Raw genomic sequence first — 16,751 nt, forward strand, 5'->3', positions numbered from 1 at the left:
AACTAATTGGATGTAATTTTATATTGTTTTTTTTTTTATGTTTATCAACACGCACTGAAAAGTTGACACAGGATAATTGTTTTTGTTTTTAAATGGTACAATGAAACACTTATGTTATTTTTAGAGCATATGTTTTTTTTTTGGAACCCCAGGATAACCCACAGCCCGCAACCGCTATAACTTCTGCCATAATCTCTGCCCTTTGGGTGAGCTCTCTGTGTGCACTGGGTAAATCCCCCACTGTGTAATGTAAATTGCACTAGGCAAGCCCTATGCGACAGGCTCGACTCAGAAGGCATTGAGGAGGGATCGATCTCGGGTCATCCGTGTGGATAACCACCCTCCAAACCAACTGAGTCATCCTAAGAACAAAACATATATTTTAAAGAGTAAATTTTAGGAATAACAAATATTAAAATTATATCAGTGCTCTATAGCTATAGTTTTGCTATTTGCGCTCCATAGTCAAATTATGTTTGCTATGTAGCATCTGATTTGTATAAATAGTGGCGATTTGTATAAAATTTGCGCCGATTTGTATGAAAATTGTGTTTGTATATGTATATGTACTCAGGCTAGAGTGGCGAGCGAGATTGGGAGAGGGAGGAAAGAGGCGAGCGAGAGAGGGTAGAGAGTGGATAGAGGTGAATTGTGTATGTATACCGGTTAGATAATTGTATGTATGTAACTTCTATGTATATGTATAAATGATTGTGTTTGTATATCTACATAAAATTTGAATTCGTATACAATTGAATCGAGTTAAAATATTTGTATTTGTATATCAAATCTCTCTCGCTTTATACCAATAAAATTATACATTGTATTTTATATAATTTGTGTTTGTATAAAGCGAGGGAGAGAGAAAGGCAAAAGAGAACTGGGGAGGGAAAGATTTGTATTTTTATACTTATAAGTGTATTGGACGGAGAGATATGTATTTGTATTTGTATATACAGTCTCTTGCTTTATACAAACACGAACACAAATTATACATTTGTGTTTGTATATGGTGTGAGAGGCAAGCGAGAGAGGCTAAAAAAGAGGAGAGCGTCGAGGGAGATTTCAGAGAGGGGAGGAGGCGAAGGACAAGAAGTTTGCTGCGAATTGAAATTACGTTATATATTTAAGGTAAATTTAAAAAATTTTGTGTCTATTTATTGATTTTGAACCTCTTGAGTCTTGATTGTAAGATTAAAGGTTGGTTTAGTGGTTGAGGAGTTCAAAACACATCTAGAGGTTCCAAGATCAAATCTTAGGGCACTACTCTTTTTTTTTCGAATCCTCTTAATGGAAATCTCCGCCACTGACTATAGCTATAACATTTATTTTGAATTAATAGTTTGTTATAATGCACAATTTCCGTATTTTAAAACTCTTGCCATTATTCTTAAACTTTTGACAAGTGAAATACCTTCTTAAAAAGTAAGATGAATAAAATATTTAATTAGTCAAATACCTTATTCTTTTTAGGATGAGTAAATTTACAAGCCACGTCCCAAACCATTTCATGTGACATCTCATTTTTTAGTCCATTTTAAAAAGACAGTGTCATACTTTGATGTAACTAACGTAATTTATCTTAAAATTTCTTCTTTTATCCTTAATAAAGTAATTTATGGCTATACAATTAATTAAGAATTATTTTTTATGATAAATTTCAAAAGGTTTTTTCTAAAAATAAAATAAAATATGAGAAAGAAGTATATAGGAAGGACATGATTGGGGTGAACAATAAAACTTTTGTGTGGGCCTAACTAATTGTACGATGACATTTGCTCGTGAGTCATGAGTTATCTTTAGTATCTTTTCAACTTTGCTACTAGTATGTCTTTAATGTCGGCAGGAAAGTGGGCCACTTGGTAAGCATTCATTGATAACTGAATATGAAATAAATTATTTGTATTGTATTTTTTATATAGTTTATATGATATTTGATGGTAGAGAGAAAATAAGTTAATTATGTATAAAATTAATAATATGATATTTAATTGATAATTTAAAGATTCACACAATTAATATATATACAAGTTATGGGAATATCTATATATTATTTTACGCATGATAAAATGTGAAAAAATAAATACTTATATAATTTATACATAAATAACTAATCCGTACATGACTACTATTTTTACATAAAATAACACATAAATTCACGTTCCAAAGGGATATGATTTCTCTTCTTTCTCCCACACACAATATATAGACATTTTCCTGTCCATATATAGTCATAGATAAGCATATATTATGATATATATGATAAAAACCTTTCCATTTCAATCATTTCTTCACAAAGATAAGCATGTGATAAATGTCATTTTTCCATCAAATGTAGTTATCATATTGGAGACTAAATCTATCTAAAATAATAATAAATCATCAAAGATTTGACATATATTTAGCCGACATTTAACAGTCACCTATAAATTATGCATGTGAAATAATTAAGCTAATTTCCAATTAGCAAAATTTGTAAAACATCGTACTAAATCGAACAATATCACATAAAATAAAACGAAAGAAATATATATAACATGACCGGAGGCATTAACGGGCCAACATTGAGTAAAAGAGTGTCAAGCAACACCCCTTTCTCGATTATTTTTATCATATATACTAATATTATGCATAAAGATATACATTTAACAAAATGTCGCTATTTGACAAAAGTTACCTATTGGTATGCTAATTCATCAATTGACTTTTGCTATTGGAGGTGCAAACCTCAATCTAAGCATATTTTTACAAAATATAATATATTCATTCTTAAAATTGTGGTTTAGTAGTATTGAATTCAAGACCTCCTCTAACATAAAGCTAATTTAAATCAATTAGTCAAAGATATAACTTACTGTATGATAATTAAATTTTATCTTTCCTCTATAAATATCAATATCACTTTTTAAAAATTTTATGTACGACAATGACCAGATAAAATAGTAAAGCTTTTGTCTTGACCGAAAATTGTAAGAGAATTAATAATTCGCCCACTCATGAGTTATCTATAATGTCTTTTCTTGCTACTTGTAGAAGATGATTGTGTAATGATCCGATAGGTTATTTTTGGAAATTCTGAACTATTCGTCTTACTTTAGTTAATTAGTTGATGGGTAATTGTAGATAATTGACTTAATTGATAGTTAGTGGGATAAAGTGATAATTTATTTAAGACCCTATAGTATTTGACCTATATATATAAATTAGACCTAAATTATTTGAGGGAACCGCAAAATTCATGCGGTGTTAGATTTGACATTGTAACAAGAGGACACATCCGTGAGAAGATAAAGTGTGGTGCTTCAGGTGAGAACTTTATTCCTCGAATAAGTGATTATGTAATTAAATTATTAGGTGTAAGGAGTACTCGTATTATGTTCCCTTAGCTTGTGTTTAGAAGTTTACTTGTTGAGTACCGTGTGGTTTGGTACTCACCCCTTACTTCTATAATTTTTATAGGTTACGAGCCTGGATTTTTATGATACTTTTCATTGTCTTCTTTTCCGAGGCTTCTTGGAGATTTGTGAGGTAGCTGCTTGTCATTTCAGCGGACCTTCTTTCTCCTTAATTATGATCTTGTTCTATTCTAGAAACAATGTCATTTGGGACTTGTATTTTCTTTCAATTTTTTTATAACACATTAGAGGCTTGTACACGTGACAATCAGGTTTTGGGTATTTTTAAGTTGATTATAAATTTCTGTATTTTATCGTAAAGGCTAAATTTTAGGCTGACTTGTCTTGATGGGATAAGACAAGTGTCATCACATCCATTTTTGGCTCGTAACAAAATGGTATCAGAGCCCCAGGTTCATAGGTCTCACGTGTATACAAGTCGAGTCTAAGTAGAGTCTCGAGGATCGGTACAGAGACGTCTGTCTTTATCTTCGAGAGGCTATAGTGACTTTTAAGAAAAATCTTCACGTCTTAAATCTTTATCGTGCGTCCTTGGTCCAATTTGATTCTTATTGCTTCACTCCATTCACTCTCACTTATATTGATGACTTGTGCGTAGTTCCTCATGTGAGCATTTGGTGTGTCGTGTATGGCTAGGATGTTAGACCTAGTACTAAAGTTGAAGTGATACACTTTTGGAAATGATGTGTGGTCGGATTATGAATGTTCAGCAATTTGAAAGGATTAAGTAAAGTGATGACTCGATGATGCATTTCGAGGGTATTCAAATGATGAGGTTGAATAATGGTTTTAGGGACTTCATGAATGTGTTTTTTTTTGTTAGTTACCCCAATAAAGGGAATACTACTTGTGCGGTGTAGGCAATATCGGGAATGGTTTGACGATTGAGAGTGAAATTATTAAAGGGAGCACTAGATAATGAACATTATAACTTTGGAAGCTACAATTAATAAAGTTGCTCATATGTATGAGTTGTTTCGTTTATGATGAGAATGATGTTGCGTTAACCGAGATAAGAATTTCTACTACGATTTTATAGATTGAGTGTATATCAAATAGGTGATGATACAATTACTACAACTGCATTGATGTTTACTGGTTCGAGTTATAAAGTGTGTTACTTCTGCCATCGACCCAATCTCTGAAAGAGTGCATATCGCTTTGGATGAGAGATCAAACAAATTTAGTAATGTATTGGAGTTACTAGATAGGCAGAAATGTGTGGGCTATTTGGGTACAATCTTCTCGGTAGGTATAATGTGTTCTAGTGGTGGATCTAACGAACTTTCACGATGTGGTACTAGTGGTATCTGGAAACAGATACGTCAATTGTTAAGCGTGAATACTAACTACTCAAGAAGTCATCAATTGTATCATATGCTTGTATAATGAGATTTGATGTCGCATTCATATTTGAGAAACCAAGTAGCTTATTACTACGGACGTATAGGTTAAGCATTGTTTATAAGGGGAATTTTAGTGGTGGATCATTGTTAAGGTATTGATGTGTTTAGGTTGTGAAGTGTATCTCGAGGATTTTAAATGAGTGGTGATTTCATCGTTAGCTTTATGGAAGTGGATCGATATTAGGATGACAAGCTTCTAGGTAAAGGAAGTCTCAACGAGTAAACTTGTGTGAAGGTAATTGAGAATTTTAGTAAGAAAGTGCATATAAAATTAAGTTAGTCTTTTGAATTTGATTGATATAATTGAGTTTGAGGTGTCATCGATGACAAGATTGACTTCGTGGTGATGGAAAAGGCTAACTGAGCATGATAGTAATAAGAGTTCGTGATGAATTATGTTTGGAATGCAACTATATGATAAGTTTTGTTGGTTAAAAGAATTTCGTATGGTAATGATGACTTTTGAATGTCTAAGGTATGGTTTACTACTATTTTGTGAGTAGCGTGGTTGTATGGTAATTTTTATGAGGAGTTGGGATGTCGCTCGAATAGAATTTAAAACAACTAGAGTCATAATGAAAATAAATAAATAATGGGATGTAGTGTAGCCTTCGAAAAGAGGTGAGAGAAAGAATATTTTCTCTTATTGCAAGGGCTAAAGAGGTATCTTCAAAGGGATTGAGAATTGAGGTATAGAGACATGTGGTTCCTTCTATTTTACTATGGTTATGGTGATAGTTTTACGTGTCATTCATATCATTTAAAAGTTGTTGGATAAGATTTGAGAAAGAAGTCTACAGACGTTTGACTTGAGTGTGATGATAAGTCTTTATTGTTTTGAGTTTGGTAACTAGTACAATTGAATTTTTAACGAAGGATACAGTAAGATCAATGGAGAGGCGATCAATTATAGGCTAAGATACGTGAGTTCATAAAGATCCTCAATGCATAAGCTAATATTGATAGATAATGGGATTAATGTGTTACACGGTTGGGATCAAAATTCAAGTTTTTCATTGTGAGTTAGATTTGTGGCAGTGTGTTTTGTCAAGGTATGAATTGGTAAGGTAAGAAGTGATCGATCACATTGAGTATAAAACATTTGGAAGGACTTATGCATAATTTGAGTAGTGAATTTGGTTACTTTTGATTGTTATACCTAAGGAGGGTTTCACGTAATGTTTCAGTTTAGATTGGGTTCATGGGTTAATTTGTGGCTTGATAATCACTCCTGATTTGTAGATCTTCCAAAGTTTGATTCAAAAGTTCAGTTCTTAGTAGTTGACCTCTTTGAAATAGTGTTAAGGAGGAGTTCATTCGGAGAGGTGCACACTGACTCTAAAAAAAAATCATACCCCAGGCTTTTGATAAAGCCGGTTATTCTTTCTTTTCCTTCTTTATGTTGGACGAACATAGTTTTTAGTGGTGGATAATGTAATGACCCGATAGGTCATTTTTGGAAATTCTGAACTATTCTTTTAACTTTAGTTAATTAGTTGATGGGTAATTGTAGATAATTGACTTAATTGATAGCTAGTGGGCTAAAGTGATAATTTATTTAAGACCTTATAGTACTTGACCCATATATATAAATTAATTAGACCTAAATTATTTGAGGGAACCACAAAATTCATGCGGTGTTAGATCTGACATCGTAACAAGAGGACGCATCCGTGAGAAGATAAAGTGTGGTGCTTCAGATGAGAACTTTATTCCTCAAATAAGTGATTACGTAATTAAATTATTAGGTGTAAGGAGTACCCATATTATGTTCCCTTAGCTTGTGTTCATAAGTTTACTTGCTGAGTACCGTGTGGTTTGGTACTCATCCCTTGCCTCTATAATTTTTGTAGGTTACAAGCCTGGATTTTTGTGATACTTTCCATTCTCTTCTTTTCCGAGGCTTCTTGGAGATTTGTGAGGTAACTGCTTGTCATTCAGCGGACCTTCTTTCTCCTTAATTATGATTTTGTTGTATTCTAGAAACAATGTCATTTGAGACTTGTATTTTCTTTCAATTTTTTTATAACACATTAGAGGCTTGTACACGTGACAATCAGGTTTTGGGGTATTTTTAAGTTGATTATAAATTTCCGTATTTTATCGTAAAGACTGAGTTTTAGGCTTACTTGTCTTAGTGGGATAAGACGATTGCTATCACATCCATTTTTGGGTTGTGACAGATTGTCTATCCGGAAAAGATGAATTTGACGTAGAATTTGTGATCGTGAGCCACTTAGTACGCGTAGTTTGATATTTGGATAAAAAAATAATTATTTATGTATGAGTTTTTGTATAATTTATATGATATTTGGTAGGTAGATAAAAAATAAAATTATCACGTATAAAATTAATACCATGCTTGATTGATAATTTTAAAACTCACATGAATAATATGTATAAATTATAAGAATATTTATAAATTATTTTATGTATGATAGAGTATAAAATAAACAATACTTAAATAATTTATAATACATAAACAATTAATATCTATATAAAATAATACATAACCGGATTAGTACTTTCTCTTCTTTTTTTTTCCCCACACAAGATAATAATCATAGATATTTTCCGTCCATACATATATACTAATAGATATAGATATGTATAAATGGCGTTTTCAATGAAATAAGGATATTTATGTTATGAGCAATCATTTATTACTTATAAGGCTGCCTGACAGGCATGCACTATAATTGTACTACATTATAGGCAGCTAAAACATAGTTTTTGTGTCCACTTTTCTTTTTATAGTTGTCCCTAATTATTTATCCATTTTGACAAATTAAGAAATGATAATTTTTTTTATCTATTATACCCTCAATTAAATGACTAATTACTTTAAAAAATGCAAAACTTTTCATCTACTTCATAATTAATAGAGATAAAAATGGTAAATTCACTATATCATTAATTGATTTCTTAATAGGTGTGTCAATTTAAAAGTGGACAAGTAATTAGAGACAAAGGGAGTATTAGTGACCTAAAATTAAATTCGACTAAAAAGTTCAAAAAATATTTTATTTTTAGTGAAATTTATTATAGTTAATTTTTAATTTTTTTGAGACATAATATTTTAAAATTTGTTAAATTTCTAATAATCTTTTTTTATTTATAAAAAAAATTATATTTTCTATAAATAATACTTAATATATTATTTGAGAAATATACCTATAATTTATTATTTGAAAAAAAAACTTTAAGGCTACTATTTTTTAGGCATGTGGAGCTACCTTTGATATTGTATCACAATAATTCCAGCAACATGACAGAAGACTTTTTAAAAAAAAAAAAAAATCACGCCGGGGAAATGTCATATATATTATATATATATACACGCACATTTATTACCAATTTTATCTTTTGAGTTGGCCTTGTCGGCCCTTTCATTATGTTATTGTTATTGTGGATGTAACCTCTTCGGAAAAGACATAGTATTTCAGTTGTTATATTAATGTTTGTTCTTGTCGGACCTCATTATCTCCTTTTAGTTATGCTTCAGTACCTAGCTCAATCGAATAAGGTATCGAGTGAAAGTTGTGCATCTCCTAGTTTGAAACATAAATCTACTGAAAATAAACCATCAAAGATTTGCATATATAAGTCGATGAATCGCATATATATAAGTAGATGATGCATGTGAAATAAGCTAATATTCAATTGGCTGTTATAAAATATAAGTAATATAAAAGAATGAATACATATCAGAGATACAGAGATTGAAATGTAGAGATTATTTTATTAAGATATCTTTAAAAATTGTAGTTATCTTCGATTCTTCTTTATGTGAGAATATTTCCTATTTATAATTTACAAAGTGTCTTTTCAAAACATAAATTAAAGACTTTATTTGATTGGTATATGAATTATCAAGAATTGGTACATATATAAGATAATATCATCGTTGGGAAAAGACTAATGCTATGAATACAATGCATTCATTCTGTTTGAGAAAATGTTCATTCATGCAATTATTTGTTGACTTAAATGATATAAATAAGTTAAACTTTTAACGAGTGACATAAATAAAAAAAAATTCAAAGTTTAATGACATACTTGAGACATTTTTCCCTTCCTTGTATGGACATTCACCCATGTTGAGTTAATGAATTATATTAGCACTTCCCTTGAAAAATTATTTATTCGAGTTTTTTTTTACTGAATTGATTTTATTACTTATGTTATGAAAATTTAAATTTAATTACTAGTACTTTTATATAGTTATTTGATAATAAGGATAGATTTCTCTTAATTTATTAAAATAAACAAGTAAAAAAGAGAAATTTATATTTAGTATAAGGGTCAAAAAATGAAACCGAGGAAATAGGTATTTAATGATAAAATAGTATTGAAAATAATAATAGATTTCTCTTGATTTATTGAAATAGACAAAATAATAACTATTATTGTCACGCCTCGAGCCTACACCCTGAACGTAATTGATACTCGAAAAACATTGTTGGTTCCGAAGCAAACCCTTGGTTAATTTGGCTCACTACTCAGTGGAAGACATTACTCAATTAAAATGGAAACTCATGTTGCAAAAATAACTTTAAAAAATTTAACTTAAATTCAACTCCAATAATCGTCTGAAAATATTTTAACAAGTATTAGTTAAATGCCTCATGAACTCAAAAACATTACAACAACAAAGGAAATAATGATAGATTCCTCAACCCTTAAACTATCTATGAAGCCTCTACTATTACAGAAGGATTGTCGGGACAAGACCCATGACATCCTAACAAACTGAAAGAAAAGTGAAACCCTCCGAAAGCAAAGAGGCTCACCATTATTGTCACAATCCAGGGGTACACCCCAGATGTAACATGGCGTATAGAACCCCAAAGGACTCCATACAAGCCACTTAGCTCTCATAACATACGAATCAGAACAATAAGAGTAAAACAATAGTCCAAGTCCAAAACATTTTATAAAAAAGTGAAAGTCTAGACTCATGTCTCATCATAGCCATCTAATATAATAGAATGAAATTGGGCCTATCCCATACATCATGTTCAAAAGAGTAAAACATGAAAGGAACTGAAAACAATAACTCCCTCCTCGAAGCTAATTAAGCGTGAGGACTCACCAAAACTCGGGAAAATATCCAAGTCAAACTCTAGCCACGAAACTCGAAAACCTGTCTGTCGGACCCTACATTTGGGAAAAATGTAGGCAAGAGTATGCATTAGTAAAATAATGCACTAAGTATGATAGTCATGCATAAAAATATTTAAAACATGCTAAAACAGACATTTCATTCCATGACATGCAATTGACCAAGCTAAAACATCATATGAAAGAGTTATAAAACATAAGTCATAAATCATGGTCAATGCAAGCTAAATCATCTTTAAATCTTTGAACACATATGAGATACTCCTTGAGTAACCTTAGTTCACTTTTAGTATAGAGACAATGTGAGCTATAACATGATCACCTGGTGTCTCCCACACCGAAAATGGTTGTTCTACTTGCCTAAGGTAAAACGAACTTCTAGCTTAAGTGGATCCACTAGGTAATCAACCCATGGGGTCACATACTTATGGGATAAGGAGATTGTTACTAGAAACCCGACCTTTACTAGCGGGAGAGCTGCCATCTCATGAGACTTCTTCTAGAAACCTGGCCTCTACTAACGGGAGAGCTTCCATCTCAATGTCAATATTTACTCGGTGCTAAGCATAAATCCTATGGAACAATATTTTCTTATTTATTCTCATTATCCATGGAAAGGCATGTCATCTTGCCAATCCAAGCTAGTTCATTAGGATAGCTCTTATTCATTGATTCAATTAGGTGAGAAAAACTTTCAACCTAAGAATCATTTCTATATGAGAAAACCTTTCACATCATGCTAGTATGTACTTATGAGAATGTCCTTTCACAACACAACACCATCATTGGTACTTTACTCTCAGAGGACCTTTAAAGCATTTACATAATCTTCATGAAAGCATGCATAATTCCAAAATCACATTTCAATTGCCAAAAACCCTCTTTCAATCATCAACATTTAGAAAACAAGGGTTAGATTTGGATTTCATCATAAATACATGCAATTCTCTCATTACATGCTTAATTTCATAAAACTCTTCTTTTTAAGATCAAAATCCCACAACATAAAATCCTAGCTAATTAGGGAATTCTACCTTGTTGGAATAAAGGAATTTGGGGACTCTATGCATGAGAGGGATTCATGGATGAAAACTACCATACCTTGACTCCAGATGCTAGCCTTCAATGGAGAAATTGACACCTTAGCTTGAAACATAGGTTGAATCTTCTTCTTCATGTTTCTAGAGAGAGAATATTTGATAGGAATTGGGTTTATTTTGGCAATTGGAAGAATGAACTAAATGAGTTTAATTTTGGGGTAAATAGACTTATATAGGGTTTCTAGATGTAGGCAAAATGACATAGTATAGGAATTAATTAATTAGGAAAAGACCCAACTAACCCTGAAAAATAACTGCAACAGTGACATATGGACCCCTGACCGACAGACCGTCGATTGACCTATGGTACGTCCTGGTCGATCGTCGGTAACTTCAGAGAGTTTTGGGCCAACGACGGACCCCTGAACCACGAACCGTGGTTTGACCTACGGTCCATAGGTCCAGTCATCGTTCATGACCCGGAAAGTTTTCCACTGGCCAGTCTACGGACCCCACCTACAGTCCGTGGTTTGACCTGGGGCCATTGTTGGCCACCATGGTTGGAACCTGGTATTGTTGAAATTTGGTAGACTTCCTCATTTGGATATGGGGTGTTACAATAACTAGAACTGCAATTGGTCTCAAAGGAGCATCTGTTGATGACCCTAAATACCTATATATGCATCATAAAAAGATGTAGGCCAAATGACGTCGGTACATGGAATGTACGAGTATGTAAGGAGAATTCTAAAGCATAAACATAAGCTTGAACTCATAGAAAAGAAACAGACTTACCTCTTGTCAACTCACTCCACTCAAGGATAGGATACTCAACTCAAGGTACTAAAGGATAGGATACTCAACTCAAGATACTCAAGGATAAAGCAACAATAAAAGATGCATTATACAGAAAGCTTTTAGAAGCAATAGATAGCAACTCAATTGTATGTAAAAAATACAATAATAACTCAGTTGTATGTAAAAATACAAAAAATACTCTTATTTGTATGTAAAGATATAAAATAACTCTATTTGGGAGATTCTCCAACCGACAACCATCACTATGAGCTATTTGATGATACAACGTCTCACCCACGCTGCCAGAACTGTCCTATACCTTCCCGGGGTATAGAACTCCTCAACTAAGTGGATCCACTAAGCTATGCTAAAAGCAATAATGAATCATCTAAAAAGTATGACCCTTTACCCACGCTAACATACATGGCTTATTGGGGCTATGAGTTGTCTGAACTCTCCCCCATATCGGTGCTCAATACTACTCCCAATAATATAACTCATGCTCATATGTTTAAAATCATTTCCTCATTCTCAAACTTTGAGATTATTACTCAAAAGGTTTCTCTTAAAATAGATTATACTAAAAAATCCTCATGAACTCATTTGGAAATCGAAGTTTCCTCTAATCTTAAATGTAAAAACATTTACTCTGGGAACTTAGTTCCCATATATTCATTTTGAAAAATGAAACCCAACTCTCCTCATCCTCATACTCAAGTACTTAAGTACTCAAGTCTTAAAACAAATTATAATTAATTTTAAAAGACTTCTCAAAATAGGGTTCATGACAAATTATGGACGTGAACGACTCAATTCAGGGTTTTCAATAACCATATATAGAACTCAATACTTGGAACTCAACAAATCCAAAACTCAAGGACTCAATGATACTACTTATCTCAAGATGGTCAACTCATTGGGTTTATGTGGAATTATGGGCATGACCAACTCAACTCAAGGAACTCCATGTATAACATATGGTAATCCCATAATTATGAAATATAGTTTCACAAAGGTTAGGAAATCAACACTTAAGAACTTAGAACTTGAAGATACTCCTCCTCTCAAGAACACTCCATTCATGGAGTTCATGAGGAATTATGGACATGAACGACTCGACTCAAGGGTCTAAATGATAATATAGAACTCACGTGTACAACTCTTCTCATTCTCATACTTACTTCCTCAAAACTTAGCTCAAATCGATAGTTGATCTCAAAAGAGTTCACAGTTTGACTCAAAGACTCTCTTGAACATTACTCTCAACTCAATCTTGAATTTGAAATGTGAATTCAAGAATTATGATTAGGTTGTAGGGTCTCTCAATAATTAGATGAGGTTTAAATAGTAGATAAAAAGAAATGAGCAAAGACACAGACTTGGGAGCAAGAGTGCGACGCAGAGAAGCATTAAAATATTTGGTCACAAAATAAATTTTGGGACAGTAGAGTCCGCGTCTTCTCCGCGACGCGGACCTGGGTGCCGAATTTTGCCCGACTTTTCTTCCTCTTCCAAACCCGATTCCACTCTGATGGAATGTACGCGTCCACTAACGATCACAGGACCATGTCCTTTAGTACAATTAAAATGCTTAAAGTAAATACTGGAAGTAAAGAGATCACACGAGATTTTATGTGGAAACCTCCTTACTCAAATGAGTAAAACCACGACCTGTCACACAGGATCTTCAAATGTTTTCACCAATCTCCAAGCAAAAGTGAATACAGATTTCAACTACAACAATGAGACTAAACTCTTAATCTCACACTAAGTAATACACCTATTACTTACTGAGCCAAAGCAATGTATTCATTGCCCACTATATTAACTATTTCTAAGACTTTAACAGTAAAACACTAGGTTAACTCTAACAATGCTCTTACATGACTCAAACAAAGATTTGAAACGTTTCTTATAAGAGTGAAACAAATCCTACAAATTTAGCATAATACAAGCATTCAATAACAATAGCCTACACAGAAAGCACTTCTTATGTTGATTAGGTCCCTTGTTGTATATTTGTAATTGAAGCTTGGTTTCTCTCTCTTTGAATGAAATGAATCTTTAAGTTGTTTGTTACTTAGATTGTATCAATCAAGAAAAATTAATTGACCAATGGACAAAAAACCTCGTCCATTTCTATTGGTGAAGTACGCTGACAACTTCACCAACTTACTGACTAGACACCTTTCCAGTTGTATACCATTTTGTACCTGGATGAGAACACTCTGCTGGGGACTGGGTCTCTACATTTGTGAGGGTCATCAAAACAACTGAATTACATCACGCTCCTACCCACTTCGGTTCTAAGATCAAAATTCACAAATTTTTAATACTCAAAACAATATTAGCGAAACCCACAAAAGGAACTATCAATTATATCATCTTATTCGAATATCCTCATCTCAAGAACTCAATAAGACTTCATTAACAAGGAATGAAGCTAAAACCTCAAGAACTCTTCAAAACTCAGATCATTCAACCTCAAGAATGAAATTACGAATAAAAATCACATGATTGGCGTGTGAGTGAACGAACCCAACACTATAAGAACTTACATACCTTAATTTGGCGAAACAAAATCCTCGATTTGGAAGTAAACTTGGTGAACACTTAAACTCCTCCTAGTTTCCTCCTCTTAAACTCCTCTCAAAACCATAAGCGTGATTTTGATTTATGAAAACTGATCTAAGTCAATTTAGACCCTTAAAATATTACCAGAAACATTTAAAGCTGATGGGGTAAGAAAAAGACCAAAATACCCCTCACTAATTCAGGCAAATTTCCTTAACTGGACAGACTGAACTTAAACGGGCATATCTCCCTCAAAACTTGAAAGAACTTAGAAATGACTTGAATGAATTATCTTTAGTTCTTTTTGGAACTGAAGGTGCTACATCTAGTGACTTTAACACTTAGAAAAAATAAAATTCCTTGGTAAAAATCTTACTCACAACGAAGAATGGTTTAAGTATTAGCTCAAAAATTTTCCTGGGGGGAGGGGGGGTTACAATTATTATTTGTAATACAAAAATCAAATTAAATAAAAAAATAATAATTCAATTACCATATCAAATATCAACCCTTAATACTTTTCCTTGAGTAAACAAAAAAAGAGTCTAAGGCCTCATTTATTTTCATTAAGATTAAGGTATTTGAATCTGAATGATATCTGAATATTAGGATGTGCATTAAGATTTAGAGGTGTGATTTGTATATATATCTAAATATTGTTGTATTAAAATTTAGATGTTTGGATCTAAATACACATCTTCATATTATGATGTTGCATCAAGATGTGAATACTAAATAGTTAAGATGGTTTGTTTCTCACTATATAAATGTAAAAGACATGTTTTTGTTTAAAAACTAATAAATATAAAAGTTAAAGAAAATACTAAATTGATCTAACATTATATCAATAAAGTAATTTAATATTTTTATATTGCAATTGGTGGTATTGATGACTAACGATTGTGATTGTGTGTCGATTTGAGATGGTCTTGATTGATTATGATAGTTGTGGGTGGTATCTTATGGTGTAGTACAATACTGATTAATCGTAGTTGTTTTTTGGTGATGAATGATAATTTGTAATGAATGATGTTGATAGCTACTGGAGATAATGAATAACAATGTCAATGAAGCGATTTGTAATATAAGTTGACTAATGTAATAATTATTGATAGTTTAGTGGATGTAGCAATGATAGGCAAGGGCGAATTTAAGTATAAAAATGGGTCACCAAAACTTGTGGTCATCCGACAAAACTCGATATATTACTTATATAATTCTTAAAATAAATCAAATAGCAACTGAAGGAACCCATGATTACAAACGATTGGATGGTTCACTGGTTTGAGTGTTTGTTTTCCATTTTGAGGTTGAGGGATCGATTAAAAAACAAAAGAATCTAAAAGTAGGTTCCATTGCAAGCATTTTATTTCACAAAAAACATGAAGTAGCGCTTGAACTTACCAGCTAAAAAAACCCACGTTCTTTCCTTCCGTCCTTCTTGTAGTGTATGGAATGCGCTGCCGACCTGCAGGGACTACTCCTTGACGGTCAACCTGAGCTATTATAACCTGAACCAACATATGTATGGCATTGCAAAACTCAGCATTAGTGACGTTGGGATGAGAGGGCTGAACAAGAAGAGCGTCAGGACCCCTTGGTCCAACTGACCCTTGTGACTCTTGAGGATTTTCATTCTAGCTTGCGTCACATGATCAATAGCTCTTCGTGGAGGCATGATCTGAAATACGTATAAGAATGAAATAGAAAAGGTGAATAGAGTTAAACTCTATTACACGATTGAGAGCATAAAAGAAATTAAATATTTCCTAAACATCTTTTAGCCTCCCTTTTATAAATGTGGAATGCTTCCATAAAAAACTCTATTAGATGCACCTTTTTCAGACATTTTTGGACACTTGAACCTAGTACTTTGATACCATGTTTATCACGATCTGGATCTACACCTCAGCCGACACGACACTCGAAACCATGAATTACCCCAAGATAACCCTTAGCATAACATATCAAAGCATATCATATGAAACTAATGCGGAATCTGAAACATATGCTTAATAAGTCTTAATAAGGATATCAACAATTTCATGATAACTGAACAACTAATGTCTGAATATAAGCCTCAACTACCTGGAATGCAGAAAAGTGTTTACCGGGATATGGCCCCTAGCTACCTTAAAATAAATACTATCTCTAATGAAATGTCTAACTAATAGATACTCCATAAAGTTCCCGAATGAGGAGGACTCCAACAGCTAACCGGAGTGTTGTAACCTATCTAGCCACGAGGTTGAGAGTGAATGCCCGAATCTACATCATAAAATAATGCAGTCAGAGAAAAATATGCGATCAGTACGTGGAATGTACTAAATATGTAAGATGAAACCAGACACAACCGTAAAGTAACATAGTATAAATGAAAGGTATCTCAAAAC

Source organism: Solanum stenotomum, chromosome 2 (assembly GCF_019186545.1).
Source record: "Solanum stenotomum isolate F172 chromosome 2, ASM1918654v1, whole genome shotgun sequence".
Lineage (NCBI taxonomy): Eukaryota > Viridiplantae > Streptophyta > Magnoliopsida > Solanales > Solanaceae > Solanum > Solanum stenotomum.